This window comes from Mustela lutreola, chromosome 4, assembly GCF_030435805.1.
Source record: "Mustela lutreola isolate mMusLut2 chromosome 4, mMusLut2.pri, whole genome shotgun sequence".
Taxonomy (NCBI): Eukaryota; Metazoa; Chordata; class Mammalia; order Carnivora; family Mustelidae; genus Mustela; species Mustela lutreola.
This window is the reverse complement of record NC_081293.1, coordinates 90,199,275-90,216,256: the sequence shown is the minus strand read 5'-3', so window position 1 is coordinate 90,216,256 and position 16,982 is coordinate 90,199,275.

Here is a 16,982-nt window from a genome sequence, read left to right as displayed (position 1 = left end):
CATCCATAACAACAAAAATAATAACAATGGATTCTTGTGTACATATGATACATTTTCTTACTTAAAAGTTGAAGAAATTGTGTGTATTAAACATAGACTCTCTCTGTGCCAATGTTAACTCATCTCCAAGAAAAATTTTATGTGCCCACAAAACCTACCTCAAAAACTATCTTGAACTTTATAGTTCTTACTCTAAGAGTATTTCTAGTCAGAGTATTTTTTCCTATTACTCAAACAGAATAAAGAGGAAATTATTCTTCCAAAAGTAAGAGATCTAACTATCTAAATTTGGAACCCCTGAGCAGGTTATACTTCTTATCTGAATGTGGGAATGCAGAAGCCCAGAAAGTAACAAAAAAAAACAATAAATGCAGAAAATAGATCCTTTTCTTTATGATGGGTTTTGCCTAGATTTCAAATCTGTAACAAATTTGTATAGGGTGAGATTTTCTCTTTACCTGTGCTCAAAAGACCTAACCCAGTGCCTGACCCTCAGAGACCTCAATATAGTCTCAGGCTTGCTCAGCCATGGCCTGGAGCTTGAGGGGGAGGCTGTACTGACCATGGGCAGGGTGTCACCCAGACTCCAAAATTAGTGGATCAGTGACAGTGACACTGGACTGGAGTTTCAACTTCTCAGATGGCCAAGGCTGAATTAGAGGAAATGTCTCTATCTGCTTGTCTATGAGCGCTAGTAGGAGCATGACCTAGTCTATGAACTTCACCTAGGACATTTGAAGATCTTCTGACATTCTTCACCTTAGGAGGTAAGCTCCATGTCCCAGCCCCTTGGAACTGGACATATTTTTCAGTCTTGACTACAGAATATACTAAAATGGTCCACATGACAAGTTCTAGGTTCAGGTCTTAAGACACTGGCAGCTTCTACTTTGTTTCTTGGAACATTTGCTCAGGAGGAAACCAGAAACCATATAAAAAATGCAACTACCCTAGATCCCCCAGAAAACCCAAACTAGCCATGTTAAGGAGTTATATAAAAGGGTCAGTGCCTGGAAACTCCTACTGTTGTGGTGATCCCAACTCCATGCCAGACACATGAGGGAAGAAGCCCTGATCCCTGCAGCTACCTGAGAGACTCCAGGAAGAACTACCACATTCATACCCATTAGTATGGCTACTCTGAGAGAAAGAGAGAAAGAAAGAAATACACAAACAAATGGAGAAAGAAGTTAAAGAAAGGGATGAAGGAAAAAAGGAAGGAAGGAAGGAAGGAAAATAAATTTTTTGAAACTGAAAATAGCAGGTGCTGGTGAGAATGTGGAGAAATTACAACCAAGGTGCCTGCTGGTGGGAATGTAAAATGGTTCAGCTGCTGTGGAAAATAGTATGGTGAGTCTTCAAAAAATTTAAGCATAGAGTTATCATATCAGCCAGTAATTCCACTCCTAGGTATTACCCAAAAGAACTGAAAGCGGAGACTCCAATAGATATTTGTACACCAATATGCACAGCAGAATGATTTACAATAGCCAGAAGGTGGAAACAACCCAAAGGCCTATCAAAAGATGAACAGAGAGACAAAATGAGGTATAGTCCTACAATGGAATATTATTCAGCCTTAGAAAGGAAGGAAATTCTGAACCCTGAGACAACATGGATGAAACTTGAAGATGAAAGGAAATACTCCAGTCACTAAAGGACAAATATTGTGTGATTCCACTTATATGAGGTACCTAGACTAACGAAATTCAAAGAGACAGAAAGAATTGGGGTCACAAGTGGCTCAGAGGAGGAGGAATAGGGAGCCATTGCTTAATGAGGACAGAGTTCTGTTTAGAAAGGTGACAAAGTTCTGGAGATGGATGCTGGATTCACACACAGAGTGTGTGAATGTACTTAATGCCACTGAACTCTACACTCGAGAATGATTAAAATAGTAAATTTTATGTCATGCACATTTTACTACAATAAAAAAAAGGAAACAACCCTAGGACTGTGAGAGATGATTAATCATTGTTTTAATCTATTAAATATGGTAAGAAGACCTATCATTGTTGCTGTTATATAAATCAAGCACAGACTGCCAATCCATTTCATTCCTAAGGGCATTGTGACCCATTAGCCTCCCTCAAATATGCTGCGGTTCAAAACATCCTGATTACTACTTAGTCCCAACTAGTCATAAAAGTCACCTGCTCAGGAGGCCTTTTGGAGGTTTCATACCGCCACTGGGTCTCAGTCTCCCTGGGACTTCATGCCCCTCACTGCGGTTCTGCCTGGGATCTTGCCCCCCTCTCTGAAATCAGAGAACGTGTCTCAATGGTAGCATTTCCCAGCAATCTTGGCCCCAAGGGACAGCAACTACAGAGCTCTTCAAGGATATTGCTGTCTCCCTCACCGACACATTCCTCAACATCTTAACTAAGGGGTGTCCTCTGGGTCCCCAGGCAGATGCAGCAGGGGGGTACAAGTCAACACAGTAAGCCTCTTCTAGCATTTCTATCTCCCTATCTCCCTGTCCATTAGGTTCCTCCCTCTCACGATGCCAGGAAAGTATTTAGCGTCTCGGCCTTGCTGACAGTTGGTCAATCACGCAAACAGCTCCTGAACTTCCCCCTGATAATCCAAAGCACACATCCCATCCACACCCTGTACCAGCTCCAGAGGCCAGGATGGCAGGCAGGCCAAACCTTCATCTGTGTCTCTACACCTACCTCTCTTTAGAAAAGGAAACAAATGGAAATAAAATGAAGGGGTTTTTTTGCCTTACACAAGATAAAACTTCATGGCAGAATATACAACTTGATCTTCTGGGAGAGGACTGAAGCTGGAAGTAAATATGAACGTGTTGACACATTTCTGTGTTTTAAAAAGGCTTGATCACTGTTGCCATGGCTTTTGAAAGACAAGAACGTGATGTGGAAGAAGACAGACAAAAGGTCTGTTTTCATTGCATCCAATTGTGCGGCATTTTCACTGGTCCTGGCAGTTCTATGACTGGCAATATGATTCCACGCCAGCCTGGGGTCCTTACAGCATCTAGTCAGTGTTTGTGGGAATACAGACACCCAGAATATATAGAACTAAGAATGAAAACTTCAAGGGGATTTTTGGCTCCCCCTCATTTCTTAAGAGTTATTATTTCTCACGTGCCAACTTCTTTCAGTTATTAATCTCAGCAATATCAGTCATTATTTTTAGCATACAATGAAAATAATCAAAAATAAAATCTAAAAACATGTGAGTCAGACAATAAACTATTAAGAGGAGAAAGATAGGAAGTAAAGAAAAGAACACAAGGGAAGGAAATAGAAAAGAAGACAAGCCTAATCAAAATGAGTTTTTAGATATGAGCAAATAATATATCATGAAACACCTTCCTTCCACAGGGAGGGAAAAAAACACTTAGTAGGAATTTTCTCATCAGTTTTCCCAACCATCATGGTGCAGCTGTCTGCTAATGAATAAGAAGTGGTAAAAAAAAAAAAAAAAAGAGAGAGAGAGAGAGAGAGAGAGAGAGAAAGAGAGAAACCAAGAAAGAAACTACAGAGCACAAACATGGTTTACCAGAGGGGAAGGGGTGGGGTGATGGGTGAAAAGGGGGATAGTTGAAATAGATAATGGGAATAAAGAGTGCACTTCTTGTGATGAGAGCACTGTGTGATGCATGGAATTGTTGAATCACTCTATTTTATACCTGAGACTAATATAACACTGTATGTTACCTATACTGGAATTAAAATGAAATTAAATTTAAAAGAAATGGAAAAAGCAAAAACAAATAAACAAACAAACAAACCACAGGGCCTAATAATTTGGCACTTTACTAAGCACTCATTTCCTCAGATGTGAATCAGCCCCAGAATATATGTTTCTAAAAAACTGTCCTTTTTAAAAACATATTTGTATAGCTTTCTATACAAAGTACATGAAATAATGCAGAAAATTTGAGAAATAAAGACAAGCAAGGGAAAACATTAACCCTGTTGCAACCTCTAACAAAACCACTGTAGTTTTTATAAAACAGCCATTATTGTTATTACTATTTTTATTATTCTTATTATTCTCTATGATCTTAGATTCCAGTGTCTGCTCTTGGCAGACACTTACTTTTATTTATTACAACATATACTTCTCCTATTACTTCTATACATTTCTGAGAAACCAAAATGCAAAATAATTATCATAATACTGCAACTCACAACTAAGACAAAATAAATTAAAAAGAGGAGCTTCTGGGGAAGATGGCAGAATAGGAAGACCCTGAGTTCATTTCCTATCATGGATACAACAAGGCAATACTCACATCAGAGCAAATAACCCAGAAAATGACCTGAAGATTGGCACAAAAAACTCCACAACTAAGGGTGAGAAGAGACCACATCAAAGAGGGTAGGAAGGACAAAGATGCAGTCAGGGCTAAATGGACCTGATGACTGTCCCAGAGAAGGAGGAACACTGTGAGCCTGGGAAAAGGACAAAAATAGACCCCAACACCAGGGAGCCCACACAAGGAATATGAATCCCCATAACATTTGGCTTTGAACACCAGCAGGGCCAAATTTCATGAGTTCTTACAACCAGGGGGACTTAAAACTTGGAATTTTAAAAATCAGCAGGTTCAGGGGCCCTGGGAGGCTCAGTGGGTTAAGCCTCTGCTTCAGCTCAGGTCAGGATCTCAGGGTCCTGGGATCAAGCCCTGAGTTGGGCTCTCTGCTCAGCAGGGAGTCTGCTTTCTACTCTCTCTTCCTGCCTCTCTGCCTACTTGTGATCTCTGCCTGTCAAATAAATAAACAAAATCTTTAAAAAAAAAAAAAAAATCAGCAGGTTCCACTCTGGGATAGTTGCGAAGGTGAGGGGAAACTGAGTCCCTACCCTTAAAAAGCACAAAAACAGTTGTTATTTCCCTCCCCTCCCCCTATCATAAACACACAGCCACCTGCAGGAACCAGTGCATGGACCACCCTGCTAACACTGCATCTCCCACCCTCATGCACTTTGTGGATCCGCCCCTCCAATAGGTCCCCGGCTAGAACCCATCCGTCGTCATGTCACAAGCTTGGCAGTTCACAGGTAGCCCCAACAGGGGCCAGCAACGTGCCAAAGTAACTCCTGCCCTACCAAGAGGGAAAGAAAACCACACAAACCAGTAAGACTGCAATGGGCTACAGGAAGACAGTGGTCTGACTGCAGGCCCCACCCAACAATGAAAGCTTTCCAGAGGACCCCTCAGTTCAGTGCTACTGCATCTCTGGCAAATGCCCAGTCTGATTCAGCTCAAGCCTAGTGTGGCCCCAGACTGGTCCAAACACTGGAAGAAGGAGAAGAATGGATCTGTGACTAGGAGGACAGAGTAATGGAAAGCAATTAAACTGAGAAGATGAAAGAAAAAAAAAACAATACAAAATGAGAATGGACTTAGGGAACTCAGCCACACCACAAAGTGTAATAACATTTGCATCACAGGAATACCAGAAGGAGATTCCCCCTGCTTGCTCTCTCTCCCTCTGCCTTTCTCTCCAATAAATAAATGAAATATTTTAAATAAACAAATAAAAATAAAAAGTTCTTGCACAGCAAAGGAAATAATCAGTACAACTAAAAGACAACCTACTGACAGGGATATTTATAAATATTATATTTAACAAGGAGTTGGTATCCAAAATATATAAAGAAATTACATAATGCAACACCAAAAAACAAATAATCCATTTAAAAATGGGCAGAAGATATGAACAGACATATCGCCAAAGAAGAGACCCACATGACCCAACAAACACATGAAAAGATGCTCAACATCACTCATCATCAGGGAAATGCACATCAAACCTACAAGAAGACAAGGAGATATCACCTTATACTTGTCAGAATGACTAAAATCAAAAACACAAAAATAAATAAATAAATAAACAAACAAACCTTGGGGCTGTAATGTGGAGCATGGTAACTATAGTTAATAATACCATGTAGGATATTTGAAAGTTGCCAAGAGAGTAAACATTAAAAATTCTCACCACAAGAAAAGCATGTTCATAACCAGGTAATCATGACGGATGTTAACCAGTCTTATTGTGGTGATCATTTTGCAATAGATGCAAATAGTAAATTATTATTTCTATCACCAGAAACTAATATAATGTATGATAATTATATTGTAATAAACAAATATTTAAAAATTATCTTTGGGGGTGCCTGGGTGGCTCAGTGGGTTAACCATCTGGCTTCAGCTTGGGTCATGATCTCAGGCTCCTGGGATGGAGCCCTGCATCAGGCTCCCTGCTTGGTGGAGAGTCTGCTTCTCCTGCTCCCTTTGACCCTCCTCCCCACTGTTCTCTCTCTGTCACAAATAAATAAATAAAATCTTTTTTAAAAAATCATCTTGGTTTAGCTTCACAGCTGTCCATGTGACAAGTCAAATTTAATTAAGTTGAAGTAGGGATGTGACTTCTATATTTGAGCTAGACAAGAGTGTCTTTTCCCTTAAATGTTTCTTAATATCTTCCTTATGACAATTTGAGCCAATTAAATTTTATCTGGGGATCAAATTAAAATTCTGAGGTGCTTTAAGTTTGCCAGCCTAGGAAGCCACTGCTCAGGGCAGACAGACAGGATGAGGCCAGTTCCCACGGAGTGAATACTGCCACCACACGTAATCCAAGTTACGAGTGAACACAAATTGTAAATGAAAATACCTTCCCTTTGGGGTGCTTGGGTGGCCTGGTCAGTTGGTTAATCATCTGCCTTCCGCTCACGTCATGATCCCAGGGTTCTGGGATCAAGCCCCATGTTGGGTTCTCTGCTCAGCGGGGGCCTGCTTCTCCCTCTTTCTTCCACTTCCCCTGGTTGTGCTCGCTCTCTCTCTGTCAAATAAATAAATAAAATCTTAAACCTATTTTGTTTTTATTGAAAAGCTTTGATTCACCATTTTCTTTTTTAAGTCATGGATTGATTATCCCATAAGGTTAGTTATTGCTGAAGAGAAAGATTGTTTATCTTGGTGAACTTCCCTTATTTAACAAGGCCATGCCTGAACTCTCTCTACTGAAAGCCAAGTAGGACTTACATTAGTAATTTGGGGGCATCTGTTAGATGTGTCCTAGGGGTGTTGCCACAAAGTTATCTATAAATCATATTTTTGTGAATACAATTATATATAATAACATATAAAGTGAGCTTGATATTTTAAAGGAGTTGTTGAACAAAAATTTCAACAATACTCTTGTTATATAAACACTCTGTTCCTAATTGCTTTGCTTTTGAAGTTTTGATTTTTAAAAATATCAGATTTTTATTAATCAGGCACATCCACAAATGTAGTAAAAACTGATTTCAGAATCACCAGGAAAAAACAAAACAAAACAGAGAAGCAACAACTGCAACACAAGAAGCTGAAGACTAAACAAGAAATGAAAATCTCTAATCTCTGGGCCCAAGTAGATTCTTCGTTGGGTACAGGGGAGGGGAGGGGATGAGGGGCAGGTGAAATGACAAAGTTTTCTCTTTTTTAAAGATTGTATTTATTTATTTGAGAGAGAGAGAGTGAGAGAGATCATGAGGGGGAGAAGGTCAGAGGAAGAAGTAGACTCCCTGCAGAGCTGGGAGCCGGATGTGGGACTTCATCCCAGAATGTGACCTGAACTGAAGGCAGTTGCTTAACCAACTAAGCCACCCCGATGCTCCAAGACAAAGTTTTCTATGATATTTTGATCTGGGGTAGCAGTAGCATGTGGATAATTATATAATAAAAGATTTCATATAGTCGTTGAGTAGTTAACATTTTTAAACTTTTAATAATAACCATTGCAGGGGCACCTGGGTGGCTCAGTTGTTAAGCGTCTGCTTCTGCTCAGGTCATGATCCTGGGGTGCTGGAATCAAGCCCCGCATCAGGCTCCCTACTCTATGGGAAGCCTGCTTTCTCCCTCTTCCACTCCCCCTCCTTGTGTTCCCTCTCACACTGTGTCTCACCCTGTCAAATAAATACATAAAATATTAAATAATAATAATAATAATAATAATGACCATTGTAGGGTGATTTTTTTGTGTTATATAGAAATATATATTATAATTCTTTTCCAGGTATCTGTGGGCTTTAGTTCTACTAATTTGCTAATCTCAGGTCTTCAGTGCTCACTTGTTACCAGGATCTCAACTAAGAACATTTATCATGTGGTTCAGTTGTCATAACCTTTCTGAAAGTGTCTGTGCAAGACATTTACACTTTGCTCCTTCGTAATTACAGCCTAAACTTTTTATGGTTAAAAGCAACCACAGGACTTTTGAAGATCTTATGAAATCAAAAGGAAGTTTGTGATAGCATTGAACTTGCTTTTACTTCATATAATCTAACCATTCCCAAATACAATAAACTCTAGATTATGTGATTAAATACTTCCACCTCAGTTTTTTTTTCAACTTTCCTATTGACTTAGCTAACATTTGGAATTGTTACCTTGGTGAGAAGGCATAGCAGGAACTAGATTTATAGCTCTACTGTCTGGGTCAAATTTTATCAGCCAACTCTTCACAGATACTGAAAACTTTGAAAAATTACAGCCTGGAAAATATATGTCCACATGAAAACCTTCACAAGGATATTTAAGGCAACTTACTCATATTGCCAAGACTTGAGGCAACCAAGATATCCTTCAGTAGGCAAACGGATAAATAAACTGTGGTCCATCTAGACAATGGAACATTGTTCAACACTAAAAGGAAGTAAGCTATCAAACCATGAAAAGACATGGAAGAAACCTAAATGCATATTGTCAAAAGAAGCCAGTCTGAAAAGTCTACATACTCTGTGATCCTAACAATAATCACATTCTGGAAAAGGCAACTATGGTGACAATTAAAAAAACAAATTAGTGATTTCCAGGGATTGGTAGGAGTGAGAGATAAATGGAGCACAGAGGATTTTTATAGTATGATACTATAATGGCAGTAACACGCCATTACACGTTTACCATAGAATGTACAACACCAAGAGTGTATGTAATGTAACCATGGTCTTCAGTTGATAATAATGTGTCCATGCAGATTTACCAATTGTAACAAATGTCCCCCTCCAGTGGGGGCTGCTGGTAGTGGTAAAGCTGTGCGTGTGGGAGGCAGGGGGCATATGGGAAATATACTGTCTGATCAGTTCTGCTGAGAATTTAAAACTACTTTAAAAAATAAAATATATTTTTTTAAAAAATGTAGTTTGGGGTGCCTGGGTGGCTTAGTCAGTTAAGTATCTGACTCTTGGTTTCAGCTCAGGTTAAGATCTCAGGGTCATGAGATTGAGTCCCATACCAAGCAGGAACTCAGCAGCATCAGCTTGAGATTCTCTCCCTCTGCCTCTTCCCTGTGTGTGCTCTCTCCTTCACCCTCAAATAAATAAGAGATAAGGTATTTTTTTTAAGTTTTGCCTAAATTGTCACAGTAAATCTAGTTTTCTTCACAACCAAAATTTTACAAGTGATTTAAATCACTTTCTCTCTTCATGTCTCCCTCCTTCAGTGCCAGTGAGCAGAAATGACACAAGCCAATGTCCCCCCTCCTATGCTTCCCTGCTTCCTCATGAGCAAAGTGTCTCACTTAAATAACAGAAAATCAGTTGTATGTACTCTCCTTCTTATTAGTCAGCAGGGTATCTTTTCTTAAATTCTCCTTCACTTTTTGATCCTGATTATCAAACCCCCAAAAATTAGAAACTTGGGATTTTAAGAGCAGATCCTGCTGCCAGTGCCTTGTTTAATGCCTCTGTGGTTGCATGATATATGCTAGCCATTGGAAGGCACTACACTCATAAATCAAGAGTTCCAGGCTTTTCTGTAGCTGATCTGCTAAAAAAGTACAAGTGCTCGTGGTGGTTTGGATTACTAAACACCACAGCTGTCACATAATGTAGGAATAAAGCTGCCCCTGGAGCTCTGAAACTGAAATTCAGAAATATATTTATTTATTTAAATATATATGTGCTGCAAGTATGCAATTATTATATTTCATATTTTTATACATAAACATCACTTTTAAAATTATTTTTATTAACATATAATGTATTATTTGCTGCAGGGTACATGTCTGTGAATCATCAGGCTTACACATTTCACAGCACTCATCATAGCACATAGTCTCCCCAGTGTCCATAACCCAGCCATCCTATCCCTTCCCTTCCATTTGCCAGCAACCCTCAGTTTGTTTTCTGAGATAAAGAGTCTCTTATGGTTTGTCTCCCACCCATCTTGTTTCATTTTTTCCTTCCCTACCACCCACAACCCCCTGCCTTACCTTTCAAATTCCTCATATCAGGGTGCCTGGGTGGCTCGGTGGGTTAAGCTGCTGCCTTCGGCTCAGGTCATGATCTCAGGGTCCTGGGATCGAGTCCCACATCGGGCTCTCTGCTCAGCAGGGAGCCTGTTTCCTCCTCTCTCTCTCTCTCTGCCTGCCTCTATGCCTACTTGTGATCTCTCTCTGTCAAATAAATAAATAAAATCTTTAAAAAAAAAAAAAAAACAAATTCCTCATATCAGAGAGATCATATGATAATTATCTTTCTCTGACTTATTTAATTCAGTTAATACCCTCTAGTTCTATCCACATCATTGCAAATGGCAAGATTTCATTTCTTTTGATGGCTGCATAGTATTCCATTGTATATATAGATACAGATTCTTTGTCTCTTTAGTTAGGTTTATTCCTAAGTATCTTATGGTTTTGGGTGCAATTGTAAATGGAATTGACTCCTTAATTTCTCTTTCTTCTGTCTTGCTGTTGATATATAGAAATGCAACTTATTTATGTGCATTGATTTTATATCCTGACACTTTACTGAATTCCTGTATGAATTCTAGCAGTTTTGGGATGAAGTCTTTGGAGCTTTCCACATAAAATATCATATCCTATGCAAAGAGTGAGAGTTTGACTTCTTCTTTTCCAATGCAAATGTCTTTTATTCATTTTTGTTGTCTGATTGCTGAGGCTAGGACTTCTAGTATTATGTTTAATAGCAGCAGAGATAGTGGACATCCCTGCCATGTTCCTGAACTTAGGGGGAAAGCTCTCAGTTTTTCCCCCATTGAGAATGATATTCACTGTGGGTTTTTCATAGATTGCTTTGATAATATTGAGGTATGTACCCTCTATTCCTACACTATGAAGAGTTTAGATCAAGAAAGGATGCTGTACTTTATCAAATGCCTTTTCTGCATCTATTGAGAGAATCATATGGGTTCTTTTTCTTTCTTTAATTAATGTATTGTATCACACTGATTGATTTGCAGATATTGACTCAACCTTGCAGTCAGGAATAAATCCCACATGGTCATGGTGAATAATCCTTTTAATGTACTGTTGGATCCTATTGGCTAGTATTTGGATGAGAATTTTTGCATCCGTGTTCATTAAGGATATTGGTCTGTAATTCTCCTTTTTGATGGGGTCTTTGTCTGGTTTGGGGATCGAGGTAATGCTGACCTCATAAAATGAGTCTGGAAGTTTTCCTTCCATTTCTATTTTTTTTAATAGTTTCAGGAGAATAGGTATTAATTCTTCTTTAAATGTTTGGTAGAATTCCCCTGAGAACCTGTCTGGCTCTGGGCTCCTGTTTGTTGAGAGATTTTTGATGACTGCTTCAATCTCCTTATTAGTTATGGGTCTGTTCAGGTTTTCTATTTCTTCCTGGTTCAGGTTTGGTAGTTTATATGTCTCTAGGAATGCATCCATTTCTTCCTGATTGTCAAATTTTCTGGCATATAGTTGCTAATTATATGTTCTTATAATTGTTTGTATTTCTTTGGTGTTGATTGTGATCTCTACTCTTTCATTCATGATTTTATTAATTTGGGTCCTTTCTCCTTTCTTTTTGATAAGTCTGGCCAGGGGTTTATCAATTCTTTCAAAGAACCATCTCCTAATTTTATTGATTTGTTCTACTGTTCTTCCGGTTTCTATTTCATTGATTTCTGCTCTGATCTTTATTATTTCTCTTCTCCTGCTGGGTTTAGACTTTCTTTGCTGTTCTTTCTCCAGCTCCTTTAGGTGTAGGGTTAGGTTGTGTACTTGAGACATTTCTTCTTTCTTGAGTAAGGCTTGTATTGCTATATGCTTTCCTCTCAGGACTGCCTTTGCTGTGTCCCAAAGATTTTGATCAGTTGTGTTTTCACTTTCATTTGTTTCCATGATTTTTTTCAATTCTTAATTTCCTGGTTGACCCATTCATTCTTTAGTAGGACGCTCTTTAGCCTCCATGTATTTGAGCTCTTTCCAACTTTCCTCTTGTGATTGAGTTCTAGTTTCAGAGCATTGTGGTCTGAAAATATGCAGGAAATGATCCCAATCTTTTGATACTGCTTGAGACCTGATTTGTGACCCAGATGTGATCTATTCTGGAGAATGTTCTATGTGCACTAGAGAAGAATGTGTATTCTGTTGCTTTGGGGTGGAATGTTTTGAATATATCTGTGATGTCCATCTGGTCCAGTGTGTCATTTAAAGCCTTTATTTCCTTGTTGATCTTTTGCTTGGATGATCTGTCCATTTCAGTGAGGGGTTGGTAAAATCCCCTACTACTATTGTATTATTTTCAATGTATTTGACTTTGTTATTAATTGATTTATATAACTGGCTGCTCCCATGTTAGGGGCATAGATATTTAAAATTGTTGGATCTTCTTGTTGGACAGACACTTTAAGTATGATATAGTGTCCTTCCTCATCTCTTTGGCTTAAAGTCTAATTTATCTGATATAAAGATGCCACACCAGCTTTCTTTTGATGTCCATTAGCATAGTAAATTGTTTTCCACCACCTCACTTTAAATCTGGAGGTGTCTTTGGGTCTAAAATGAGTTTTTTGTAGACAGCATATTGATGGGTTTTGTTTTTTTATCCATTCGGATGACCTGTGTCTTTCGATTAGGGCATTTAGCCCATTTACATTCAGGGTAACTATTGAAAGATATGAATTTAGTGCCATTGTACTTCCTGTAAGGTGACTGTTACTGTATATTATCTCTTCTCCTTTCTGGTCTATTACTTTTAAGCTCTCTCTTTGCTTAGAGGACCCATTTCAATATTTCCTATAGGGCTGGTTTGATCTTTGCAAATTCTTTTAATTTTTGTTTGTCTTGGAAGCTTTTTATCTCTCCTTCTGTTTTCAACAACAGCCTAGCTGAATATAGTATTCTTGGCTGCATATTTTTCTTGTTTAGTGCTCTGAATATATCATGGAGTCCTTTCTGGCCTGCCAGGTCTCTGTGGATAGGTCTGTTGCCAATCTAATATTTCTACCATTGTATGTTATAGACCTCTTGTCCCAAGCTGCTTTCAGGATTTTCTCTTTGTCACTGAGTCTTGTAATTTTTACTGTTAGATGATGGGTTGTGGACCTATTATTGATTTTGAGGAGGGTTCTCTGTGCCTCCTGGATTTTGATCTTTTTTTTCCCTTTGCCATATTAGGGAAATTATCCACTATAATTTGCTCCAATATACCTTCTGCTCCTCTCTCTCTCTCTTCTTCTCCTGGATTCCCAATTATTCTAATATTGTTTCATCTTTTGGTATCACCTATCTCTCAAATTCTCCCCTCGTGGTCCAGTAGTTATTTGTCCCTCTTTTGCTTAGCTTCTTTACTTTCTGTCATTTGGTCTTCTATATCACTAATTCTCTCTTCTACCTCATTTATCCTAGCAGTGAAAGCCTCCATTTTTTATTGCACCTCATTAATATCTTTTTTTTATTTCAACTTGATTAGATTTTAGTTCTTTTATTTCTCCAGAAAGGGATTTTATTTCTCCAGAAAGGGATTCTCTAATATCTTCCATGCCTTTTTCAAGCCCGGCTAACACTTTGATAATCATCATTATGAACTCTAGTTCTGATATATTACCAATGTATGTATTGATTAGGTCCCTAGCCATCAGTACTACCTCTTGTTCTTTTTTTTTGTGTGGCGAGTTTTCCCACCTTGTCATTTTATCCAGATAAGGATATATAAATGAGAGAATAAAATACTAAAAGGTTGGCAAAGACCCTGGAAAAATATATGCTAGCCAAATCAGTAGGGATCCAAAACCAGGGGGAGAAGAAAGGAGAAAATAAAAAATAAAAATTATATGTATATTAGACTGGTGAATAAATAGAGCCACCCACTTGATTTGGGGTATATTCTGGTCTCTTAGAAAAAATTACTTCCCAAAATTTTAAAGAAAGAAAAACTTATGCATATCTACAAAAATAAGGGTAAATACAATGAAAGGATGGAATATGACTGTAATGATGAAAATTTAAAAAGGTTATAAAAAAGGAATTGATAAAATAAGTTGTTGGAAAAAGAAAGAAAAAAGAGAAGAGAATGTGATCAGACTGGAGACTAGAACAAGGCCATGTGCTAGATTTAGGGTATATTTTGCTGCATTAGAAGAAATTGTATCCCAAAGTTTTAAAGAAAAAAAACCTATATGTATACAAAAAATAAGGTTAAATACAATGAAGGGATAAAATATGACTATAACAATGAAAATTTTAAAAGATCTTTTAAAAAGGTATTGATACGATAAAATAGTTTAAAAAACACTAAAAGAGGAAAGAGGAAAAGTTAAAAAATAGAATAAGAAAAAAATTTAACTTTGCAAGATTAAAGAGTCATGGGGAAAAGCCATGAATTCTATATGTTGCTTTGAAGTTCATCATCTCATTGACTGGTGAACTTGGTCTTGGCTGGATGTTCTTGCTGATCTTCTGGGGGAGGGGGCCTGTTGCCATGATTCTCAAATGTCTTAGCCTTGGGCAGAATTGCACCACCTTTGCCAGGGACCGGACTAAGTAATCTGCTCGAGTTTGCACTCCAGAGCTTTTGTTCCCTGAACACTTTCCCTATGGCTTTGGAGGACGGGAATGAAGATAGCAGCTTCCAAATATCACAACTGGAGGAGCCAAGAGCTCAGGCCCCACTCTTCAGTGTACCCTTAGAAAAAAGCAGTGAAGCCCTCCCGTGTTCCTGGTCTCCAGCAGCACTCTGTGCTCACCCAGTCTGTGACTGAGCATTTCTATCTCTGGTGCACAACCCTGTTTGGAGTCTCCAAACCCATCAGGTGCCTGCCATGCTTCTACACCACTCGTCCCAGAGGAGGAAGGTGAGTCTCTCCAGATCTGCCACTTGTGGGGTCCCTGCTCAAAGAGCAGTGGCCTGACTGTGCCACAGATCATGGTTTAAGGTAACCCTGAGCTGAGAGCTCACTCCTTGGCTCCATCTCCACAGCCAGCATCCCTGCTCCAATACCTGGGAGCTCCACCACCCTCAGGCACCCCCCACTCTTACTGTGACCCTATGGGTCCTGAGACCACACTGTCCCCACAGGACCTCCCCCCTTACCCCCCTCCCCTGCTAAGCCTCTGGAGCGATGTCCCCCTGTGGAGCAGACTTCTAAAAGTTCCAATTTTGTGCTCCACTGCTCCACCACTTGCCAGAAGCCTGCCCCTCCCCCTGCAGTCTCTCCTCCTGTATGTCACCTCGGATTCACTTAGCATGTCCTACCTTCTAGAAAGTGGTCGATTTTCCGTTCCTAGAATTGCTGCTCTACTTCTCTTCTATCTCCTGTCGAGTTTGTAGGTGTTCAGAATGGTTTGATAACTATCCAGCTGAACTCCTGTGACCTAATGATATTCCAGTCTCCTGCTCCACTGCCATCTTGCTTCCTCTCCTGTTCTTGTGTTCTTATTGGTAGGTTTTGACTTGGTGAGAGAGGTCACAGCCCCAGGCTCAATCCTGACTTAAAATTTAAGTGATAAATTTCAGTTTATGAAGTTAAGTTTATAAAATTTAAGTTCTGTAAAGCTGAAAAGTTAAATTTGTGCATATAGAAGTTTCTCTTTAATATGAAAAGTCATATTGAAATGAAGGTCCTAGATTTTCTGCTGTGTTTTCTAAAAGGTTTAGTGTAAGTATGTGAGTGCAGTCATTTCCATCCATTTAAGGACTTCTTTTAATGTATGTGTGTGTGCATACATGTGTGTTTACTTATATATGTCTACCCCCATATCATGGTAGTGTTGCTTTTAGTATACATTTATTGAAAAGAATTTGTAAGGACAGGGTGCCTGCATGGCTCAGTAGTTAAGAGGCTGCCTTCAGCTCAGGTGATGATCCCAGGGTTCTGGGATCGAGGCCCACATCAGGCTCCCTGCTTGGCGGGAAGCCTGCTTCTCCCTCTTCTGTTCACCCTGCTTGTGTTCCCTGCCTCTGTCAAGCAAATACATAATTATTTTTTTAAAAAAGAACTTATAAGAACAGATTTAAGTTTTGTTATTAAATAAATTTATATTTAATCATGAAAGGTATATTCTTTTGAAAAGGGAAAACAAATGCATGTCAAGTCACAGGGAGATGACCCCTTAGATGCCCAGTGTCCACAGGCAGTAATCACTACAGTAAGGTTGAAAGTGGGAGTTTCAAGCACCTTTTTGTCTACTCTTCTTTCTTGGTTGTCATATTCTTAATTTCACATTTTCTTATCGAAAAATAATAGTAAAACGTATCTTTGTTTCCTAAGAAGATGATACAACATCTATGCTGGGCATGAGGAAGAGGATCTCAACCAGGCAACTCATAGACTGTGCCAGAAAAATGTGGAACTGGCCGGTAAGTGGCCGTTCTTACTGCCTTGTAAGCCAGTCATTACATCAACATTTTTCTTTTTTCTTTTTTTTAAAAAAAGATTTTATTCATTTATTTGACAGAGATCACAAGTAGGCAGAGAGGCAGGCAGAGAGAGAGAGAAGGAAGCAGGCTCCCCGCTGATGCAGGGCTCGATCCCAGGACCCTGAGATCATGACCTGAGCTGGAGGCAGAGGTTTTGACCCACTGAGCCACCCAGGCACCCCATATCAACATTTTTCTAAAATTAGACCCATCCTACAGGAAAGGCTCATGTTGTCTTTCATAATTTTCCTGAGGCAGTGACTTTCTTGAGAGACATACTGAAGGGGTTAAATTTACTAAAAGAAATCTTTCCTTCCTTCCTTGTAATTGGCCCTGCA